Consider the following 24,350-nt stretch of genomic DNA (forward strand, 5'->3'; position numbering starts at 1 on the left):
TTTGAGCAAGGGGTCACTCGCTCTGCTGGAGCCACCCCGGTCCAGGCACATATGAGAAAGCAGTTAATGAACAACTAAGGTGCCGCCATGAAGAATTGATGCTTCTCATCTCTCTCCCTTCCTGTCTCTCTGTCCCTATCTGTCCCTCTTTCTGCCTCTGTCACACACACACACACACACACACACACATACACACACACACAAGCACATTTGACACAACCCAGCTGTGTCCAGGTATCTGCTGGTCATTCTCCAAGGTCTCAATTGGCTCTGTCTGTCTCCAGCTGTCTTGCATTAGGCGTCGGTCTCCCACTGCTTACCTCCCTCACAGGACCACATCCCAGCTCTTGACCTGTCCCCTCCCCACCCCCCACCACAAGTCTGTGGAGGCGAGAGCAGTGTCTCGCTCACCACTGAGTCCCCAGTTCAAGGTACACACCGGGAAGCCAACAAATAACGTGCTGACGAGATGAAGGGTTGAAGATTCGGTGAAGATAATGAACAGCTGGCACCCGCCTCCCCCAAACTACACCAGCTAGGGTATAAAAGTGGGCACAGGAAAGTCCACTGTTCACCTTCTACCCTTTCCACCAGCTAGGGTATAAAAGTGGGCACAGGAAAGTCCACTTGTCCACCTTCTACCCTTTCTACCGGTTCTTTTGCTTTTCTTAAAAATCTCCCCAAAGATTGTGTGTGTGTGTGTGGGGGGGGGACCCCAGGGAAGAATGCGTGCACCCTGGAAACAGGAAGCATGGCTTCTTCCAACCCTGGCTCAACCACTGACCAACGCCGTGGTCTACCTTGTTCGTGCCTCAGTTTACTCATTCATGCAATGAGTCATCAGGGTGGACGGAGATGAAATCAACTACTCTTGCCTGAATGCCTGGAACGGAGCAAACACCTTGTAATTGTTTAATAAATATCTGAAGTATGCTCGACACCTGAGCCCTCCTGGCCGCCCTGCACGTCCCTTCTCTGCCATTCCAGCTGCCCGTCATGATCCCCAAGACTGTCGGTGCCAAACACGGCGTCTCACCCCATCCTGTGGGTTCCCCACTCTGTGCACGGGCGAGACTGCCGTCAGCCACGCTCTCACGGTTCCCGCAAGCACGCTTCTCACACGTGACTGTGCCTATGACTCAACTGGAGGTCCTGCGGATCCTGATTTGGGAGCTGGGGCAGACCTGAGACTCTGCATCTAAAAAAGGTCCCCGGTAATGCTGATGTTGTAGGTCCACGGACCATATTTTACTTAATAAGGAGGATTTGTTGTTCTCACAAACCTGGGAGAAACAAGCACATTGGAAAGAGTAATAAGAAAGAACTAAAAAGATGCCTAGACACACAAGTTCACAGTTTCAGCATTTTCATGTCATCAGAGTCTGTGTCTCTGTGACACTCTTGGCCACAACAGAGCTGCTGCAGCTCCATCCGTCAAGCCCACGATCGTGGCAGAAAAGAGGGGGATGGGTCAAGGGGAGGGCCAGAACTGAGTGCACCTTACTTCCCCGCCCCCCCCCCCCTACAAAAACCAAGCTCTGCTTACATCTCATTGGTAAGAATGCTTTCACACGGCCCTACTTGCTTCTGAGGAAGGGTGGGAAGATGTTTGGGTCCAGCCCTGCCCAGAATAAAACGGGGAAGAATGGGAGGAACGGATATGAGATAAGCCACGGGCAGGTCCGACCTCAGTCCGTGTTTACGCCCAGAGTGGTGTGCGCACACCACTTCTTGCCACTCTCGGATCACAGGGTTAATAAAGTAGTGTCTCCCTGCCTCCAGGGCTCAAACCTGCGCCTGGCCTCAGAACCAACCCTCACCTCTGACCCATTCTGTTTGAGCAGGACAAGTACCTATTCGTTAGTTAGTTAGTTAGCATGATTTCTTTCCCAGGAAGCTTCTCCATTTTTTGCACACATAAAGAGAACAGTGGACCCCCTGCCTCTGACCAGCTCTTCCCTCTCTCGAGACGACAGCACAGTGATTCTGTCTTGAGAAACGTACTCCACCCTCCCCTCTGCCCTCGCCCCCTAACCCTTATGCTTTGACAAAACTGAGGAACCCTCGGCTCAAGGCTGAGCCAATCAGTGCACTGTATCTTACTAGACTGCTAGTAATTGGTTCCCGGCCAAATCAGTCATCAGATTGAAAATGAGAAAGGAATTTGTGGCAAAGCTAAAAAGGCTTGTGAATCACTTCGTGTCCTTGGGAAAGAAGATACTCTGATATAGAAATCCTGACACCCATTCCTACCCTTTATTCTTACTTAATGATGTATATTATTAGCCTCTTCAGATTTTTTGAGGGGTGCTCTAATAGCAAATCAATCAGCAGAGCTGAAGTGGGCAGGGCTGGAGTCCCCCGGAGGTGTGCTGGGCTGTGCCTCCACCCCCACGACGGAGTTGACAAGACAGCCAATCTGGTAAGGATGAGCCCAACTACTGTGGGGACAGCAAGGCATCCTAATAGGGGTGTTCCCGGGGGCTTCTCAGGCATTGTGCTGCCTGGAAAGTCAGCAGAGGGAGTTTTGGGGGGCAAGGATCGATATTTAGCTTGGCCACCAAACCTCACCAGTGAAATCAATCCCCAAAGCTAAACGAATCATTAGAGAGAAGAAAAATCTCAATGCAGTGAGTGCTTTCTCCTGAAACAGCAGAGACGCAGCCCTGCTTCCCACGCCGAATGCCAACAAGGACGGCCATAGCTTCGGAAGCTTCCGGAAGTCCCCTTGAAGTCACAAGGAGGGTAACCTCACCGAAAACCTAGCCAACTGTGAGGAGCTGCAACGGGGAGAGGGACGAAGCACAGCGGCACGACATCTGTGACCCCCGTAAGCCGTCCCTGGACCGTTTGGCTTGGTGACACAATGAATGTTCTTCCTCAAACTAAGCAAGTGTGCACGGGACTCCCGTGACCTGCCGCGGAGACACCGAACGCAGGCGCACATCATCATCGTGCGGGGAAATTATAGGCGTGGGTCCCCGCACCGAACAAACTGCAGGCTGACCCGCTCGCTAACCGCTTGACCTCACTTCCAAGAGCCTCTATTTTGTCTGCCCCAAGGGGACAGAAACTCAGCCAGGGGCTGAAATGAGAGGTCCTACAAAGTGCTGGGTACAGGGCCCGGGACACGCAGGTACAAGGAATGTCACCGTGCTTTGTGTTTCGTTTTTCTACATCAAAATAAAGTCTCAGGGTGGTGGGGCAACCTGTCACTTAGACCAGTGGTCCCCAACCCCCGGGCTGCGGACCGGTACCGGTCCATGGGCCATTTGGTACCGGTCCACAGAGAAAGAATAAATAACTTACATTATTTCCGGTTTATTTATATTTAAGTCTGAACGATGTTTTATTTTTAAAAAAATGACCAGATTCCCTCTGTTACATCCGTCTAAGACTCACTCTTGACGCTTGTCTGGGTCATGTGATACATTTATTCATTCCACCCTAAAGGCCGGTCCGTGAAAATATTTTCTGACATTAAACCGGTCCAGTGGCCCAGAAAAGGTTGGGGACCACTTGCCTTAGATCCACTGGACGTTTCAGCTCAGCCGTTCGAGGGAGAGGGTTCTGGGAGCTGCTCTCGGGTCACTCACCTGGGTCACTGCGCTTAGTTAGCCCCGTTGTCCGAGTTCACCTGCTGGTTTTTTTTTCCAGAGAAGTGGCTTGACCACCGCACAGGGCTTGGACACAGGGGCGCTGGCTAAACTGGGAGCCCTAGGCCACAGTCCGTATGGGCACGTGAGGTCATTTCCCTCTCAGACACTGCCACCTTCTCCGGGGGGTGTCCCAGGTGGGACATGGATGGGGACAGGCCTGTCTCCAGCCTACTCTTGGTCTTGGGGACAATTCTGCCCACCCCGAGGTTCACTGTTCTGCCTCTCCTCCGTCTACGATACCTGCCTATCTTCCGTCCTCAGAGATGACCTAACATATGTCCCACAGCAAAGAGATTTTGAAGGACAAAGCCAGAGATGGGGGTGCTTTGAGCTTATTTCTGCTTTCTTCCCTGCGACCAAGACCCTGCAGGTGACAGAACACAGTCTGGCTCTCTTCTTGGAGGCAGGGAGGGGGAAATCCACTGGAAAAAAATGATGAATTAATAGCTCACTAAATTATTTTGCCACAGGACGAGTATGTTCATTATGATTATTTTCCATAGTGTTATTATTAATAACCAATTATTTTAAATATCTGCAGTTGGGAATATATTTACCAATTTTCCCTGGGGGAATATAGCCTTTGGCTCAAATCTGAGATCTCTATGCTATGTCCGTAAATGGTTTAGTGTCTGGCACCTACTGGAACTGTGATAAATATTAGCTTTTCTTCATGGGTTTTCACTAAGAACAATGCTTGGTGAGGTGTTAACAACCTCTTAAAGACTAAAAAATTTCAAAATTACATGTACAGTATGACACCATTAAAATTTTTTTTCTAAAAACACATAGATAGCAACAGTATGCAGATTCTATAGAATAAGAAATCATTTAGTGCACAGAGCATCAGCCTGGCGTATGGATGTCCTGGGTTTGATTCCTAGTCAGGACACACAGGAGAAGTGACCATCTGCTTCTCCCTCTATCTCTCTCCTTCTTCTCTCTCTCTCTCTCTTCCCCTCCCATAACCAGTGGCTCAATTGGTTGGAGCATGGCTCCGGGAGCTGAGTATAGCTCGGTTGGTCCAACCAGGTCAGCCTCAGGCTCTAAAAATAGCTCAGTACTCGAGCATCATTCTCAGATGGGATTGTAGGGTGGATCCCAGTTTTGGGGCACATGCAGGAGTCTGCCTCAGTCTCCCCTCATCTCACCTAAAAAAAGGAAAAAAAAGAGAAGAAAAGGAAAAGAAGAGAAAAAGAAAGAAAACATTTAGAAAAACATTGGAAAGGATATACTCCAAACACACTGAACAGGGCAGGGCAGGGAAGCCTAGGATAGACCATAGTAACTAAGAGGGTTTTAACCTTATCTGTTACATATTAATTATTTTTTTTTCTCCTTTTCTAAGTGAGAGGAGGGGAAAGAGAGACAGACTTCTGCATGTGCCCCAATTGGCATTCACCTGGCTATCCTTATCTGGGGCCAATGCTCTGCCCATCTGGGGCCATGCTCACAATTAAGCTATTTTTAGTGCCTGAGGGGGAGGCTCCATGGAGCCATCTTCAGCACCTGAGGCCAATGCACTTGAAACAATTGAGTCAAGGCTGTGGGAGAAGAGGAGAGAGAGAGAAGAAGGGAGGGGGAGGGATGGAGAAGCAGATGGCCGCTTCTCCTGTGTGCCCTGACCGAGAATCAAACCTGGGACTTCCACACACTGGGCCAACACTCCACCACTGAACCAACCGGCCAGGGCCACATGAATTATTTTTTAAGGAGAATATATTCATGTATTATATGCGTTATTAAAATAATTTACTAAAAAGTTAAATTATAATTTTGAAAAGGTGGCCAACATATATGTAAACAGATGCCCAACATCACTAGTTGTAAGGAAAATGCAAATCAAAAACCACATGGAAGCAACCGCACTGTCCTTTGACGGGTGATTGCATGAAGAGGACGTGGCACATAGTGACCACGGAATACTACTCAGCCGTAAGAGAGGATGACATAAAGCATTTTGTGACAACGTGAGGGACCTCGAGAGCATCATGCTCGGTGAAACAAGCCAGAGGGGAAAGGCCAAGAACCACAGGGTTTCACTAATATGTAGAGCATGAAACAGAAGGCAACAACTTAAAAAAATACAACACCCCCACACACCAAACTTCTAGATAGAGACAACAGACTGGCGGTTACCAGAAGAGAGGAGGTTGGAAATAAAGGCAAGAAGATAAAGTAGGTCAAATACGTGATAACCGAAGGAGACCAGGCCTTGGGTGGGGAGCACACACCGGAGTATGCAGATGTCGTGTTATATACACGTATACGCCTGAAATGTATATGATGTTATTCATTAACGGTACCCAATAAGTATATTTTAAAAATAGCGGCGGTAGAGGAGCCATGGAACCTCAAACAAGGGGTATCCACGCAGCACCCTTTGCTTTGCTCGCTGGCCCTTGGGTCTCTAATGTGGGGTTTCCATAACTACGTGGTTTTTTGTTTTGTTTTGTAAGAGCAAGGGACAAGGCATCTTTTCTCTGCAGTCTGGTTGACTCACTGCTCCAAGGACCAAAGACCTTCATTTTTCTGGAACGGTCCAGACCGCCAACAAACTAAACTGCAGGCAGGCCCTGCAGAGTGTAAGTTTGAAAGCAAAAAAAAAAAAAAATAATAATAATAAAATGAAATTTAAAAGGAGAGACATGTAGCAAGGGAGTGAGAGATAATAAAAAATCCTGGTGAGGCCCTGGCCGGTTGGCTCAGCGGTGGAGCGTCGGCCTGGCGTGCGGGGGGCCCAGGTTTGATTCCCGGCCGGGGCACATGGGGGAGGCGCCCATTTGCTTCTCCACCCCCCCCTCCTTCCTCTCTGTCTCTCTCTTCCCCTCCCGCAGCCAAGGCTCCATTGGAGCGGGGATGGCCCGGGCGCTGGGGATGGCTCCTTGGCCTCTGCCCCAGGCGCTGGAGTGGCTCTGGTCACGGCGGAGCGGCACCCCGGAGGGGCAGAGCGTCGCCCCTGGTGGGCGTGCTGGGTGGATCCCGGTGGGGCGCATGCGGGAGTCTGTCTGACTGTCTCTCCCCGTTTCCAGCTTCAGAGGGATACAAAACAAACAAACAAACAAAAATCCTGGTGAAAAAGCTAGATACTTCTTGAGGTAAGACAGCTGTCTCTAACTGTCATGCTTCCCCTCCTGGAACGCATTGGGAAGACCTCGCTTACCTTACCAAACATAGCCTTTGTAACGAGTTCATTTTCTCTGTATTTGCCTCAGCGAATACTAACTAGTCATAGTTCCCAGGAAACACAGATTTGTAACAAAGAGGAGTTACCATACTGAATCAGCATCACAGGGTCAAAAGGCAGAACAAAGGGTCCGGCGCTATGTAAACCCGGGTGTGGAACGATGGCCACCGTGCCGTCTTGGGTGGCTGACTCTACATCACTGACTTTTGGTTCCCTCACCTACAAAATAGATACAGTGGTTTCCCCTTCTTCATAGCTTCACTCTCCTCGGGTTCAGTTAGCCATCGTCAACGGTGCGGCAAAAAAATATCAAATGGAAAATTCCAGAGATAAACAGTTCCAAAGTTTGAAATTGCGCACCCTTCTGAGTAATGTGATAAAATCTCGTGCCCAGCAGTTTTGTCCCACCTAGAGTGACTCATCCCTTTGTCCAGCGTGTCCGTGCTGTAGACCTGCCCGTCCGTTGGTCACTCAGCAGGCGTCTCTGTATCAGACTGACTGCCCAGGTATCTCAGTGTTGGTGTTTGAGTCACCCTGATCTTACTTAATAGCGGCTCCAAAGCGTAGGAATAGCGATGTTGGCAATTTGGATGTGTCAAAGAGAAGTCGTAAGGTGCTTTCTTTAAGTGAAAAGCTCTGTGTGTGTGTGTGTGTGTGTGTGTGTGTGTGTGTGTGTGCGTGCATTGTGTAGGAAGAACATGGTACATATGGAGTTCGGTACTATCTGAGGTTTCAGGCAGCCCCTGAGGGTCTTAAGAGTGTATCCCCCACATAGAAGGGGAGAATTACTGTATTAATTAAAATAACACTTGTGGACAGATTGAAACAATCCTTTTGGTTTTTGTATAGTAGGCACCCAATAACTTTAAGGGTTAGTTTATTATAATAGCTTTGTTTTTCCTGTACATTGTCAGCCACAGATTACAGAAAGGTACCATTCCTTGGAGCTTCCTGTTGAGAAAGACCTGCACCTTTGAAGACTAGGGAGTGGGAACCTTTGGCTAAATAGTTTCCCTTCCCTGATACACCCTACTCCTTTCCCCTTGAAACAAGTTTTCTCCATAGCATGTATTACTACGTGACTGATTTATACGTGCACCCGCTCATTTTGTTTATTGTCTGTCCCTGCACTAAAATGTGAGCTCAAAGACTGTGTAGGATAAACGCATGGATGAATATTCCTATATTTTCCCTGGGCCTGTCATGTGACCCGCAGCCTCAGCACATGTAGAGTTGGAGAAAGAATACTTGTTGACTTTAGCCTCCTGTTCTCGGTGTCCTCCCTTCATTTCTTCCTGAACCGTGTCCACTCCCGACACCCTCCAGCCTGGTCCAGCCTCATCTGACATCCTGGTCACTTTCCTCTGTGCCACCAGAGGGCTCTTTTGAAAGCCCACATCACTCTCTTCTCTGGAAGAATCAATGGTGTCCTTGATGTCGAAACCCCCATATGACATATTTATACCAGTCAGGATGCTCCTGACTTTTTTTTTAAAAACCGGAAAACCGGCCCTGGCCGGTTGGCTCAGCGGTGGAGCGTCGGCCTGGCGTGCGGGGGACCCGGGTTCGATTCCCGGCCAGGGCACATAGGAGAAGCGCCCATTTGCTTCTCCGCCCCCCTCCCCCCTCCTTCCTCTCTGTCTCTCTCTTCCCCTCCCGCAGCCGAGGCTCCATTGGAGCAGAGATGGCCCGGGCGCTGGGGATGGCTCCTTGGCCTCTGCCCCAGGCGCTGGAGTGGCTCTGGTCGCGGCAGAGCGACGCCCCGGAGGGGCAGAGCATCGCCCCCTGGTGGGCAGAGCATCGCCCCTGGTGGGCGTGCCGGGTGGATCCCGGTCGGGCACATGCGGGAGTCTGTCTGACTGTCTCTCTCCATTTCCAGCTTCAGAAGAATACAGAAAGAAAAAAAAAATAATAATAAATAAATAAAAACCGGAAAACCTACCTCCAACTGGCTTAGCCAAGGGGGGACATGAATATGGAGGAGAACTCAAGTCTGGTTTGACCCAGCGGCTCCTGCTCTGCTGGCCGTGGCTCTGCCCTACAGAGGTTTCCTTCCTTTTACAGGCTCGGAAGGAAGAGGCAGCTTCGGCGCTGGCCTCAACGTTTCACTCAACAGCGTTCGGAAGAGGAGAGGCCGGGCAATCTTGATGCTTTCTCTTAAGTTTCACGAGCCCTTGTTTAAGTTCCCACTGACCTCACTGGACTGAGCTGGGTCACTGCCCCTTTTTAAACCAACCCTTGTCTCGAGGAGAATGGCCTGGATTTCGCAATCAGTCACTGCCATGGAGGATGAAATAGTCACGATTGGGGCTTTGATCAACCAGCTCCTCCCTCTTCCTGCTTGCTTGGAGCTGAGGGTCAATCCATGCCCCAGGGAGTTTCTGGGTGGCAGAGAGAGGACTGAGCAGGGAACAGAGACGGGGACAGAGAAGGAGTAGCACCATCTCCTTCACGATTTATCTCAAAGCATCCTGCACACCGCTCCTTGGATGGTCACCATTGTTATTTTGAATAAACGGGAGTAGGTGAATAAATGAGTGAGTCGGGGCTCACCTGCTAGGGAAGAAACCAAGGATGTCCAAGAAAGCTGGGACAGCCTACAGAGCCGTGGCTTCTTAAGATTTGTTACAACCAGAGCCTGCTGCTGAAGGGTCAGAAAGACTTTCTAGAAATTAGACTAAGCATATTTGTCCGGGTTCTCCAGAGGGACAGAATTCATAGGAAGTATGTATAAAGAGATTTAGTATAAGAAATTGGCTTATAGCCTGACCAGGCAGTGGTACAGTGGATAGAGCGTCGGCTTGGGACTCCAGGAAACCAGGTTCGAAACCTCTAGGTTGCGGGCTTGAGCGATTGCTCGCCAGCTTGAGCGCAGGGTCGCTGACTTGAGCGTGAGATCATAGACATGACCCCATGGTCACTGGCTTGAGCCTAAACATCGCTGGCTTGAAGCCCAAAGTCGCTGGCTTGAGCCCAAGGTCACTGGCTTGAGCAAGGGGTTACTGGCTCAGCTGGAACCCCCCCCCCCCCCAGTTAAGGCACATATGATAAAGCAATCAATGAACAACCTAGGAGCCGCAACGAAGAATTGATGTTTCTCATCTCTCTCCCTTCCTGTCTGTCTGTCCCCCCTCCCTTATCTCTCTCTATCACTTGCTAAATAAATAAATAAATAAGCAAATAAATAAAATGGGCTTGTATGATTATGGAGGCTTAGAAGAGCCAGTGGTACGGTTCCAGTGTGAGTCTATGGCTGAAGACCCGAGAACCAGGGGAGCCGACGGTGTGAACCCCAGCCTGGGCCCGAGTGTGAAAGCAGCAGACTGGGTCTCAGCTGGAGTGTCGTAGTCAGGCAGAGAGACGGAATTCTTTCTCACCCAACCTTTTATTCCATTCAGGCTGTGTCCACAGGTTAGTCGAGGCCCACCCACATTTGGGAATGTCATCTGCCTTTACTCCGTCTATGGATCAAACGCTCATCTCATCCAAAAACCAAAACCAAAAACAAAACAACTGTCACAGACACCCAGAACAATGTTTTAATCAGACATCTAAGCGCCCTGAGGCCCAGTCACGTTGACACAGAAAATGAACCATCCCCGTGGGTCTTAAGTCACCTTGTAAAAGATCTCAGACGCCGTGGTGAAGAGGTTGGACTGACGCATCGGCCATTCAGCCGTCCTCACGCGCACTGATTTCCTACCGCACGGGAAGTGCGAGGAGGGGCGGATAAGACGGGGAAACGGGGCAGGTGTGATCTAACCTCAAGGAGGTGAGGGGGGGGGGGGAGTAGACATCGAACACCTAGTTACCTAGATGCCACCTCCCCTGGCAGAGTGTGTCTCGCTTCTCATCTCCCAGTTCGTTAGCAACACTGGGCATCACCCTCCTCTTGGCTCCCAGGGGGTCCCTTGAGAGTAGTGGTAATAACACAGCAGGTCTAAGAGCCCTGTCTTAAATGCATGCGTTCCCTTATTTAGCTCTCAGACAGCTCTGCGCAGTGGGCATTAGGACTGTCCGCCTGGAATGGAGAGGCTGGAGGACACGGAGCTAGAAAGTGGGAGTGCTCAGACCGGAACCCAGCAGCTCACTCCAGAAGACAGACTCTTTTTTTTTTTTAATTATATATTTGGCTCACATATTTTTATTTTTTTAATTTCTTTTACAGAAACAGAGAGAGGGATAGATAGGGACAGACAGGAACGAAGAGAAATGAGGAGCATCAATCATCAGTTTTTCGTTGCAACACCTTAGTTGTTCATTGATTGATTTCTCATACGTGCCTTGACCACGGGCCTTCAGCAGATCGAGTAACCCCCTGCTCAAGCCAGTGACCTTGGGTCCAAGCTGGTGAGCTTTTTTGCTCAAACCAGATGAGCCCACGCTCAAGCTGGTGACCTCGGGGTCTCGAACCTGGGTCCTCCGCATCCCAGTCCGACGCTCTATCCACTGCACCACCGCCTGGTCAGGCCAGAAGACAGACTCTTAACCACTGTGCTATACACACACACACACACACACACACACACACACACACGTGCCCCCCAAGGGGGGACCACTATTATTCCCACTTTACAGATGAGAAGACTGAGGCTTGGGCTACGACTTGCTTACAGAGTTTAAGAGCTTCATCTGAATTCAGGCCGGTAACAGGGAACAGACTGCCCGCCACAGTGACATTCCAGCCCGGAAGAGGCCTCCTCTGTCAAGGTCCCCAGCGTATTGTCCAGTGGTCAGTGGTGTACGTGCCTAGCTCTAGTCTCCAGGGCAGAGGGTCCCCGAGAGTAGGGACCCCATGTATTTCCCTTTGTTTCCTCAGCTCCAGCACGGTCTGGGCATTGAATCCAGTACACAGGGGTTTGTTGAATGAATAAAATAATGAATGAATGATTGTTAGTGGAGTTCCCAGGGTAGGTAGGCCCCGTGATTCGAAGGGTTTACAAATCATCTTAGCGAGCCACGGGGTGCCTGCGAGCCTGTTTCTTTGGCCTCAGAAGGAGACAAAACCCTTGAAAAGAAAGAAAACGGGGCGTAACCAGGATTCTGGGCTGGATTCCGGGCTGGATTCCATGACGTCAGCGTCAAGTCGGATGTCTGGACCGGTAAACAAAGGCGCTTGTGACACGGACCCGGGACCGCGCCAGCCCCTTGGCCAGCGCGGGAGGGGGAGGGGGGCGTTACAGCCTCCGGGCTGGTCTCCCCCCCTGGCTGCAGCCGGGTGGCTCTGCATTCAGCAGGTATCTCGTCCAAGGGAAAACGAGGACAGGAAATCACGTTGCCATGGAGACCAGAGAGGCCCTTCCAGACACGGGAAAATAAACACTTTCTGGTTGGACTTAACCCCCACCGAGCCAGGCGGGCCTCACTTCCTAGTCGGAGGGATCCGGTTTGCGCTAGAAACGGCCGGCAGCCTCTCCTCCGAGGGTCCTCGGCGCTGGCGCTTGGGCTGTGCGGTGGCCCCGCCCGCTCCGAGTCCCGGGGAGGGGCCCGTGTCGCCCCAGGGCTGCAGGAGCGAGCCTTTTTTTTTTTGCCCAGACCTAAGACCTAAGAGCTCCTGCGTCTCCTTCGTGGCTGACAAGACTCACGTGCGGTGCTGGTTGGGTGCCAGGCACATTCCTGCACGTCCGAGCTGCGTTAGCTCATTCGGTCCCCACGACAGCCTGACGGGGAAGGCGGCGCGCTTGTCACCGTCCGCCCGTCACCGCTGACGGAGGACACGGAGGCACAGGGAGGTTAAGTGACTCGCCCAAGGGCAGCACTCTTAGCAGAAAAGAGCACGTAAGAACAAGAACACAGGGCTTTGGGTCCTCCGACACGAGCTGTCAGACCTTGAACAAGTTCATTAAAAAAAAGAAAAAAAAAATCCCTCTGAGCCTCAGTTTCCCCACTGGTACAGCAGCGCAGACCTGGACGGGTGTTTATCGGGCGCTACGTTGGGTTTGAAAGGAGACAAAGGTAGTAGTAGTCCCAGGACCCGGCCGCTTAAGGACGGGCAGGTGCAGTGGGGACAGGGACCAGGGCCCTCTGGAAGCCCCACAGTGGGACGCACGTGGCTCCCGGGAAGAGCAGGAGGAAGGCCCGAGGGGCTGGGGTTCCCGACAGCGTGGAGGGGACCACCTAGAGGCTGCGTCCCAGAGGGCTGGCGGCAGACCTCTCTCTCAACGGGAAGAGGTTGGGTGGGGGCGGAGGGGGCTCACTCCCCGACCTGATTCCACAGAAGAGAAGAAGGACATCACGTTTCACGTGCACCGCTCGGGGGTCCCTTCCTGGTTGGCTGGTGACAGACAGACGGCTGCATCTGACCCGCCCCCTGTGTTTGTTGGCCCGCCCATTGAGACTAGTTTTAAAATTTTCAAGTCACTGGAAAAAAGAAAAGTCGAAACAGTATCGTATTTTGTGACAAGTCAGGACTGGGTGACATCAGAACTGCAGTCGCCACAGAGTTTCATTGGGGCACCGTCACGCCCATGTTTTTAGGGACCGGCTCCGGACAGCTGAGCTCAGTCGTGGTGGCAGAGATATGTGGTCCACAGAGCTGAAAAACATGGCCCTGGATGGGAGGGCCATGTTTGCTGAGCCTTGGACAAGATACCTGTGGCTCGGGGTGCAGCCTCTGTCTAATACCGGAGAGGCGGTCCAGCAGGACTTTTGAAGAGCAGCCAGGCCAGGAAGCGGCCGTCCCCCGTGAGTGTATGTTGATATTAATGTGCTGGGTGGGCACCAGCCCCCCTGTTTTAACCCACCGAGTCCTCAGGGCAGTCCTTCCGAAGGAAGAACGAGGGTCAGCCTCATTTCACACACGAAGAGACGGGCGGGAGGTAGCGCTCAGGAGCTTGCCCACGTGGACAGGGCCGGTTGGGGACGGAGCCAGGACTTGAAGTCAGGTACTTTGCCTGCGGGGCTGAGCTCTGTCGCCTCTCCCAGGTGCCCATCCGCCCTGGGTGCCGGCCCTGGAGATGCCACCCCGGAGCTCGGCTGAGAGTGGGTGGCTCTTCCGCTGCACCTCACCTGAGCTACCACCGCGGGCGGTGTAGACGCTGCTGGGGCGTCTGTTCCTGCCACCATCGCTCTTCAGGGCCTGGCTGGCGTTGGAGGGGTTTAATATTGGGCCAAGTGTTGGTGCTGACTATCGGCTCCTTGCCCCCAGATTCAAGCTCCAGAGCACTTAAGGGACTCGGAAGCCCTCCAAAACTAGCTGTGTGACCCTGGGTATGCTAATTAATCTCTCTGAGCTTCAGTTTCCGCAGTGGACGGTAAGTGGCCACTTAGAAGGATTGTTGCTATAGTTAAATAGAATGGCATCTTTATTGAGCACTTACTGGATGCCGTATGCCCTGGGCCTTGGGAAGCCAAGCACATGAACTATTCAAAGAAGTCAATGGTTTGGACCCTCTGGGGAGTCCCAGAAGCTGACTGGGGTGGGGGAAGAGTAGAATGAGGGTGGGTATTAATTCTCCATCTTCCTTCCTGTGGGGTCTCCAGGATCCTGGCGCCTGAGGGTCGCAGCTCCTGCGAGGTGGCCCCCTCCACATAAACCTCTCAGCCTCCAGGTGACCACAGGGGTGATAACAGAGCACACTGTAATTAGCACCTGAAGATGCTTGTGGTTTTCTGACTCCCTGCCCTCCTTTAGAGAGAGCCCCCTTATTAACTGCTCTTCAAATGACCTAATTAGAGCGTGCCTTTTCATACCCTGCTGGGACCCTGACCGGGGCACTCTTCATTTAAATTAATTTGCCAGGCATGCTGGGTAGGCTCAGCGCCTTCTGCCCCAATCTCACCAAAGCCCTGCTCTCCAGTTCCCCAGCACAATATTTACAGTTGTGTCTCCTGTCCCAGCTTTGCTGGGGGGTGGATTCTGCCTCACCACGGTGAGGGCGTGGGGACGCGGGGGCTTTACCTAGGTGGGTAAGGATCTTAATAAAGTAGAAGCTAAACACAAGGGGAATTTGGCAACGTGTTTTAAACTTTTAAGATATCTCTTGTGACCCAGCAATGTCCTCTTTAGTGATTCATCTCAAGGACACATTCGTGCTGGTGTGAAAACATGTACTGTTGTGAAATCAAACCAACTATCAGTGGTTGACTAGTTCCATTAATTCCACTCAACAGGTATCTTCTGAGTAACCACTAAGGTTCACGCACTGTCCTAGCCCCTGAGATACAGCAGAAGACAAGCTTTATGAAATATTAGTCTCATGGAGCTTAAATTTTAGTAGTTGAATTAATTACAACACACACACATATATATGGAATAACATGCAACTATGCAAAAAAATTAGTAGTTCCATACAGATGAGTGTAGAAAGATGCTCACATATATCGTTAATAGAACTATAATCTGGCTACAGAATAGTAAGTAAGTAGAAAAGATCCCATTTTTATTTATTGGATTTAGAAGAAAGTATGAAAGAATATAAGACAAACTGTTTTTAATAATTAATTGGGAAGATAAGGTAATTATGGACTTTTATGTTCTCCTTTATATAGTCTTATGGTTTGAGTTTTATTGGAATAAACTTCACTTATTGAAAAAAAAAGGTTCTTCCATTCTTAACATTAAACCTCTACTTCCTTTAAAAGTAGTATTTGCTTTTTTAATTACAAAAATTACACATAAACATCGTCTTTGTGTAAAAATTTCAAAAACTGTAGACACTTGAGCCAAGCCCAAAGGCTGTGAAGCCATCAAAAATTGTAGACGAAGTTTTAAGTCCTTAACCACCAAGGTGACCGCCGTGGTCAGCTGACATGTGTACCTCCAGAATGATGTCCACGCAGTCACATGTATTTACATCTTACAATCTCTTGTGTTGAGTTGTGTTGTTCTTACACGAACAGTAACAACTGTTTTGAACCTTGCTTTGTAAATGCTCATGTCTTGAAAACCTTTTCACATTAGTACTGTATCAATTTAGTCTCTTAACCACTCCTTAGGATTCGCAGGGTGGATGAACCACAGTTAATTTAGGCTCTGAGAGGGCTGAGAGCATGCAGTTTGAAACTGTGTCTTAGGTGATGTGTTAGTTATGGATATTTACGTAACAAATTATCCTGGAATTTAGCAGCTTAACACAATAAGTATTTAGTACTTCACAGCTTCTGTGGACCAGTCTCTCTCTCTCTCTCTCTCTCTCTCACACACACACACACACACACACACACACACACACACACACACGGCTGCAGCCAACATCCTGGCCAGGACTATGGTCTCATGTAATGGGTCAAGCGGGGCAGCCGTCCACTTCCAAGCTTACTCACACGGTTGTTGTTGGCAGGTCTCCTTGCCGCCCGCCGGCTGGAGGCGCCTCCTCAATCCCTGCCCATGCTGAGCCTTCCACAGGCTAGCCAACAACACGGTCGTGTCTTCCCTCAGAGACAGCAAGCAAAATGGAAGCCAGGGTCTCGTCATCCCCTCATCTTAGAAGTGACATCCCATCGCCTCTTATGCCGTATTCTCTTTACTACGAGTTGTTGAATAGGCCAAACTCACTCCAAGGGCAGGAGCTTATCCAAAGGACGTGCGAGTCAGAAGGCAAGAGCCACTGGCGGACATCCTGGAGGTCCTCCCCCGTGGGGAAGATAGTCCAGCCCCGGCGGGAACACAAGGCGGGGGCTGTTCAGAGGGTTATTTGGTAATTCAACAGACAGACACTAAACACTTATTTTGTACATGGGTCCTATCCTCAGTACGTGGGATAAAATGACGGACGTGAGAGCCCAAGCTCAAACCCTCATGACCTCTACAGAATAGCCGAGGCGTGACGAGGCCACTAGAGATTATGAGCCTGAGACACAAGACAGCGGTCCTGCCACGCACAACCAGCGTCACAGGCAGGCTCATCACGTCTGGGACCGGCTGGACGTGGCTAGTGAGGCAGTCAGGATGACCCCTGTGTTTCGAGGTTGGGGCCACTGGTGGAGCCTGGGGCCTTTGCCCGCGAGGAAGGACCCTGGAGGAGGGACAGACTCGGGGAAGGACAACAGGCCCAGCGTTGGACACGTTGAGCTGAAGAACAAGCAGGTGATATGCAGGAGACCGCCGGGCACCAAAGTAGGGGCTCAGGGGCACGGTGGTGACGTTGAAAGACACATGACTAAGTGTAGAGAGAAAAGAGCTTAGTGGAACCCCGAGGAATAGGACTACCTAAGAGGCGGGGAAAAGAAAACAGGGAAAAGGGAGAAAGAAGATAAAGGAGCAGTGAGAGGGATGAGAACTGGAGGCCATGGGTTCTGAAGGAGAAAAACGTCGGGAGGAAAGTAAGGGACCAGCTACATCAGACCCGGTCAAGAATTCAAGGTGTCTTCCTGGACCGAGGTGACCGAGAGGAGGCCTGGTGCCCAGGATGAGAGTGGTTTCGGAAGGGGGCATGGGGTGGGGGTGGGGGGGTCAGAAGGACATGGGGTGCCCGGGAGGGGGAGGGGCAGAAACACCGGGTATAAACCGCCCTTCACTGTTTCACCCTTCCGGCACGTTCCTGCGTTACAAGGCCCGTCTGAATTAAATGTCTCTCCTGGGACTTCTCTGAGGGTCTGGGAGGCTGGCTGTGTGTGTGTGTTTTCATTCAGCACTAATGCTCTGATTGGAAATAGTCCCGTCAGGCAAAAACGAAGAGGACTGCTTCCGACACGGGGTGTGGGGGGGGAGTGGGAAGAAAAGCCGGGTGGATCCCCTCCTGGGCGGGGACTGTGGAGCTGTGTCCCGCCCAGGACCCTGGGCTGCAGAGACCGGCGTGGTGTGAACGCCCTGTCCCAGACCTACAAGGAGCCCTCCTCCAAAGCTAACACGCCTCCATACCCTCTGACACCCTGCGTTCTTAGGAAACTCCGGCGTCACTAACTAGGGAGAATCTAAACTTTTCTGATGCAAGATATCCTATTTTTTGTGTTTTTCTGGTGTCTCAGTTTGTTCTCTCCATGCGGGGGCGGGGGGGGCCTGCTTTCTTGATGGGCCCCCTCTGCGATCAGAACGCCACTCTGAATCAGCGGGGTTGCTGTGAGAATTTGAGCGGACTGACCGACACAGGTCCTTGGGCAGCCACTCCCTAATCTTTCTAGTGATGCTTTCTAAAAAAAAAAAAAAAGTTTATTTCACAAGATTGTTCAGATTTAGAGCAACCTCCGCACATGTGTACGTGTGCATGTGTGTGCTGAGCGGTTGCTGGAGGAGAATGCATAAAGAGTATCAGCTTCTGTCACAACACCTTTGAACAATGGACCTGCTTTTCACTGTGTCACTGTGACACGGAGAAGAAAACCCAGGCTTCGCGTGACTTGCAAATATGATACATTGTTGATAACTCAATGAAAAACCACCTAGGTTAAACAATTGTTAACATTTTGCTACATTGGCTGTGCGTGTCTGTGTGTGTGCGCACGGGCGCAGGTGTAATATAATAAAATAAGTAAATATTTGATCTTCCTCCCAGCTTCCTGGCACAAGGCTCCTAAAGCCCTCCAGAGAGGAGTGTCTTTTGTGTGCTAAGGAGATGACCGGTGGCTTCAGGACAGGGCTGATCACAAGAAGGCCCAACGCATGAGTAAAAGGGTTGGAACTTTCAGCCTCAGAGACCTGCAGGGAGAGGAGGTTGAGCTGACCACTAACGGCCAAGGCCAACGATCTAACCAGCCCTGCTGAGCCTAGGTATGTCTCAAAGCCTCCACAACAGCTCGTACAGTGGTGTGCAGAGAGCTCCTGGTTGGTGAACACGCTGACGGGCTGGTGGAGGGTGTGTGTGGGGGGCTGAGGGGGCACGGAACCTTCGACCCCTGCTCCCACCCCTGGCCGTACACATCTCTTCCCATTCCACCGTTCATGAGTTGCATCCTTCCAAATACGCCGGTAAATGGGAGTAAAGCTCTTTCCTGAGTCCAGTGGGCTGTCTGAGAGGAAACGTCCAAACCCGAGCTGGACACACACCTGGTGGGGCAGAGGCACAGGCGACGGACAACCGGGGCTTGAGACTGGCATCTGAAACGGGGCAGTCCTGTGGGATTGAGCCCTCCGCCTGTGGGATCTGGGCTAACTCTGGGTAGCTGGTGTCAGGACAGGGCTGTACTGTCTCAGGACACCCTGGTGGTGTCCAGAGAACCAGAGAATTGGTTGTTGGAAAACATCACGGGAAAAGTATACGTGCAAGTAAATTGTAGGCGTTGTGACAGTTCCCGCCCTCTGACATAGTTCAGCCCGTCTCGCCTACAGAGGAGGACACTCCCCTACACCAGCGCCACACCGGTCTCACACCCAGCAGAAACTGACAACGTTTCCCCGTGACCTCTACCACGCAGCCCACGTTCAATTTCACCTACAGAGGAGGGCACTCCCCTACACCAGCGCCACACCGGTCTCACACCCAGCAGAAACTGACAACGTTTCCCGGTGACCTCTACCACGCAGCCCACGTTCAATTTCACCTAGGTTTCGCAAATGTCTTCCGTGGCTGTTTTTATCTTCCACATCCTGGTTCAGTGTGGGATCACCCATGGTTTTCTGTCTCTTTCCTCTCTTTTCTTTTTTTCTTAGAAAAGATCCCTCCCCTTTCGTAAATGACATAGATATTTTTGAAGCCCCGAGGCCAATGGTCTTGTAGAATGTTCCACATTCTGGACTGGCATGACTGGTTTTTTTTTCCCCCCCCAGGATGTGACCCTTAACTTTGCCAGGCTTTACATCTCCATCCCTGAAATGGGTGTAGCAACAGGAGCCGCCAACGACTGCTGTTATCCTAGTGTATATACGTAGCCGACTTTAAATGCGGCATCGCTTGTCCAGTGCTAAGTGCCGTGTCTCTGGCACACAATGGATGCTCAGTACATGGTGCTGTTGTCACCACCACGGTCATCGTCACCACCACCCTCTACAGCAGGAGTCCCCAAACTATGGCCCGCCGGCCACAATGCGGCCCCCTGAGGCCATTTATCCAGCCCCTACTGCACTTCTGGAAGGGGCACCTCTTTCATTGGTGGTCAGTGAGAGGACCACTGTATTTGGCAGCCCTCCAATGGTCTGAGGGACAGTGAACTGGCCCCCTGTGTAAAAAGTTTGGAGACCCCTGCTATAGCACGCTAGGTTCCAAACCTATCCTGACACACACACACACACACACTTTTCGGATTCTGCCCTCATCCTTCTCGGATCTCTGATGCTGGATCTTGCTCTGGTTCCTCCTCCTGGACAACTTGATGGATGAACCCCAAAAAGCCAAATGACATCTCTCGGCCTCTCAGAGAACTGGCGCTTAGCCTTAACCATCTCACGAAGGACACCTCCCCCTTTTTTCAAAATTCCAATCTTTTACCCAGAAGGCTCAGACACCAGCGAGGTGTTAAGTGGTGTGTGTAACGCCCCTTCCCCCCCCCCAGCCCCCACCCAGGCAGGGCGCTGGGGGTGACCTTGGCGCTGAGGCCGTTGCTGCCGCACCACCTCCACCACCTCCGCAGTGTTGTCAGAGGGATGCTGGGAGAAGGACGTGGAGCAAGCTCAGGCCAGAAGACCTGGCTGGAGGCCAGATGCTCATTACCAGGACCCCGGGGGCGGCGCCCCTACCTTCAGCCACCCTCTGAGGAAGTGCGGGGGCGGGGGCTGTCCGGGGGTGGGGGAGGGAACAGGGACGGGGAAGGTGAGAGAGCTGCAGACAGGTTGGAGAAATCCACTTGTTTCCTCACCGTGGTCCACCCTCCCTCCCTCCAGACTCAAGCCGTCTGAGAGCCAGGGCTGCCGTCACCATAGCAACAGCAGCAGCGGAGGCAGGAGACGCAGTGTCTTTATTAGGAGCCTAGGTCCAGCCTGTGCCAGTATTTTTCCATCTGAATCTTTTTTTTTTTTTTTTTTTTTCAGTGAAGGGAGAGATCAGAGGCAGCGGATGGCATGGGTGGGGTTGGGGGGGGGGTGTCTGGAGGTGGAGACGGGAGAGTCCTCAGCTCTCCTGCTCAATTCCTGGGGACCCTGGATGGACAAGAGGCAGATACCTGGTACTGCTGTCCTAGGGCGTGATTTAAATATTCAAACCGCTTCAGAATTCCCTCCCATGGATTATCCGTGAGTTGTGGCAACAGCGCCCCATTACCTCTGGGGACGTACCAAGCACGGTGGAGTCTCCAGCCGGCCATGGGGAGCAGCAGCTGGAGGGTCAGGCTGAACCCCGGGACCCCAGCTCCGCGGCCTCCCAGCCAAGCGGCTTGGGGCCGATGGCTTCCCTTCCGTGTGTGTCAATCCCCTCATCTGGGAAAGGGGGGCCGCGAGGGTGCAGCACGGGGCTTGCTGAGGACTAGACGAGCGGGTGCAGAGGCAAGCCCGAGGCCTGACCCACATCAGAGGCGTAGTCAGCGCTGTTACTATCACTACGACGGATATTTCCGTCACACGACGGCTGCTGTGACTGCGGGTACCCCCGCTACTGTGACTGCTGCTGCTCCGACTGTTACTACAAGTACTCCTCCTCCTCCTCCTGCGCTTCCTCTTCCTGTCACCATGGAGATAACACCCTTGGGCTGAGCGCAGGATTGTGAATCACGCGTGACTCCACTCCCTCTTCTCTGGCACAGGGTAGCGCAGGGCCGGAGGCTGGGACGACGTGGTCCCACCGCCCTCGCAGACTGCGGACGGAAGCGGCAGGCACAGGCAGGGCGCCCTGACCAGCTCGGGGTGCTGTTGGAGCCGCGCGGCTTTGGCTAGAAGAGATGGCGCGGCTGACGGATCTCAGTATTTTTCTGGACTTGTCACCCCCGCGCTCCCTCTCCGTTCTTGTCCTGAGTGCTACACACACGGTTCCCTCTATCAGAGTTTTCCCCTTGAAACTGCTCCCCTTTTTGTTGGCCAAATAAACGTGGTGTGGCCCTGGCCGGTTGGCTCAGCGGTAGAACGTCAGCCTGGCGTGCGGGGGACCCGGGTTCGATTCCCGGCCAGGGCACATAGGAGAAGCGCCCATCTGCTTCTCCACCCCCCCCCCCCCCCCCCCCCCCCCGCTCCTTCCTCTCTGTCTCTCTCTTCCCCTCCCGCACCCAAGGCTCCATTGGAGCAAAGATGGCCCGGGCGCTGGGGGTGGCTCCTTGGCCTCTGCCCCAGGCACTAGAGTGGCTCTGGTTTCGGCAGAGCGTCGCCCTTGGTGGGTGTGCTGGGTGGATTCCGGTCGGGCGCATGTGGGAGTCTGTCGGACTGTCTCTCCCCATTTCCAGCTTCAGAAAAATACAAAAAAAAAAACCAAAAAAAAAAACACAAAAAAAAACGTGGTGTGGAGAGAAGCTCGACAGCATGGTGGAAAATGCGAAGCTGCCTGACCTGTGGTGGCGCAGTGGATAAAGCATCGACCTGGAATGCTGAGGTCGCCGGTTCAAAACCCTGGGCCTGCCTGGTCAAGGCACATATGGGAGTTGATGCTTCCTGCTCCTCCCCCCTTTCTCTCTCTCTCTCTCTCTCTCTCTCTCTCCTCTAAAATGAATAAATAAAAATTAAAAAAAAAAAAAAAGAAAGAAAATGCGGAGCTACTCTGTATCCCTGGCCGTGAAAAGAAAGTGGCTGGAAACACAGAAATGATGGAAACAGTCAACGCCGTCCAATTCCGACGGACCCGCGTTTCCTGCTGAAAGTCTGAGACCCAGGCTCACGCTGCCCGTGGGAAGAGGGGCGGGTGCGTGTTCAGGAGGCGTGCAAGGCGCGCGAGCACCCGAATGCACCTTGTCTGTGACGAGGAGGGTTGAAAAGCGACTAGAGGGGGCGACACTCTCACTCTGTGGGGCAGTGACGTCGAACGCTCCGTGGGTGCCCCTCACCCCAACGCCACTGCTGACCTTAATTAAGAACAGATACCAACCTCGTCTCAGAGGGGCAAGGGCGGGGCTAGCCCCCAGGGGCCAGGGGACATGCCAGTGGAAGGATCCGCTTTGGTGACAGCACGGGGCACGCGGCAGGAAGAGGCACCTTGGGACCACGTCAAGTGTTGCAGAATCCCTGGAGGGGAGGGGGGCGGACGGACACGAGGGCCGCCTCACAGAGGCAAGACGAGGGACGCGGAAGCGTTCAGACGTCATTCCCTGAGCGAGCCGCACACGCTGAACACGATTAAAGAGGACGGGGACAGGAGAGGAATCACGGCTATTGCTCAGAAGCGGTTACGATGACACACGAGGCGTTAATCTTCACAGCCACGCGGAGGCCGGAAGTGCCATCCCTGTTATACAGATAAGAAGACCGAGGCTTGACGAGGTCAAGTCAGTCACTTGCCCAAATGTGGCAGGTTGCAAAACAGCCCTAACTCTGCACCCCCCCACCCCACCCCCGTCCGTCACGTCTCAAAGTCACTTTGCAGCTCCCTCCATCAAGACAGGTGATCTATTCTCCTAGCAACTGGCCCTGTGATCTACTTGGACCAAAAAGAAAGGCAGGGGAAGGGTCGATGGGTCAGTTCCAACTCTGGGCCTCAGGGGCCATGCATAACCCCTCCTGACACCACCACCTGGACAGGCCTGGCTGGTCTTCTGTGAAACGAGAGACCACGTGGAGCGAAGTCCAGTGATTCCGGTTGAGGCCCAGACATGTGGCAGAGCCTTGCCAGGACCAGCCAAGCAGCTTCTCCAGCCGGTCGCTGACCACAGACCCATGGGAGAGCCCAGACAAGACCAGAGCCGTCCCCCAGCCGAGTGGTGGGCTCGTGCGTGATAAGGAGTGCTGTTCTTTTATTTTCTTTTATTTTTTTGTATTTTTCTGAAGTGAGAAGTGAGGAGACAGTCAGACAGACTCCCCGTATGTGCCTGACCGGGATCCACCTGGCATGCCCACCAGGGGACGATGCTCTGTCCATGTGGGCCATTGCTCCATTGCAATCGGAGCCATTCTAGTGCCTGAGGCAGAGGCCATGGAGCCGTCCTCAGCGCCCGGGCCAACTTTGCTCCAGTGGAGCCTCGGCTGCGGGAGGGGAAGAGAGAGACAGAGAGGAAGGAGAGGGGGAGGGGTAGAGAAGCAGATGAGCGCTTCTCCTTGTGCCCTGGCCGGGAATTGAACCCGGGAGTGCTGTTATTTTAAACCACGGCATTTTAGAACAGCCTCGGTCCGTAAAAGCTACTGGAGAAACAAGGTAACCCAGCGAGGAAGCTGTCGGAGTTGCCACCGTCCCCAGGCTGAACTCCTGTATTCCTTTCCCCAGGTTTCTCGGACACCTTCTGATTTCTGGCACACAGTGGCCTGCAGCATTCCCTCAGTGCCAATCTCACCCACATCTGCGGCCCCGCGCCAGCCAGCACCTCACACAGGTTAGATCCACGCACCGGCAGCACGGGATTCAGGAGGGCAGGGGAAGACTTGCTGCCACCCCACCACCACCACCACTACCACCACCAAGAAAAGTTCCACAAGTGGCACCTTGAGCAACTCTTTTTAGGCCGTGGTTCTCAAACAAATGCAATTTTGACCCCCTAGGGGCGTAGGCAGTGTCCAGAGATATTTTCAGAGTCTGCCTTGGGGAGTGGGGTGCAAGCCAGGGGCAGACAGTGGATAGGGCGGGGTGCTG

General features: G+C 52.5%; 1 protein-coding gene across 7 annotated transcripts in view; it reads right to left on the reverse strand.

Annotated features, from left to right (window-relative positions):
- Nucleotides 1–24,350, reverse strand: part of TNRC6A (trinucleotide repeat containing adaptor 6A) — a 183,172-nt gene that overhangs the window by 114,826 nt on the left and 43,996 nt on the right. The window contains exon 1 of one of the 7 annotated variants that reach the window (XM_066383394.1): nt 8,789–9,029. The exons of the other annotated variants lie outside the window; for them this stretch is intronic. The gene's annotated coding sequence lies outside the window, so the exon portion shown is untranslated. Of the gene's footprint in view, nt 1–8,788; nt 9,030–24,350 lie in introns of those variants that run through there. 7 annotated transcript variants of the gene reach the window in all.

Source organism: Saccopteryx leptura, chromosome 4 (assembly GCF_036850995.1).
Source record: "Saccopteryx leptura isolate mSacLep1 chromosome 4, mSacLep1_pri_phased_curated, whole genome shotgun sequence".
NCBI lineage: Eukaryota > Metazoa > Chordata > Mammalia > Chiroptera > Emballonuridae > Saccopteryx > Saccopteryx leptura.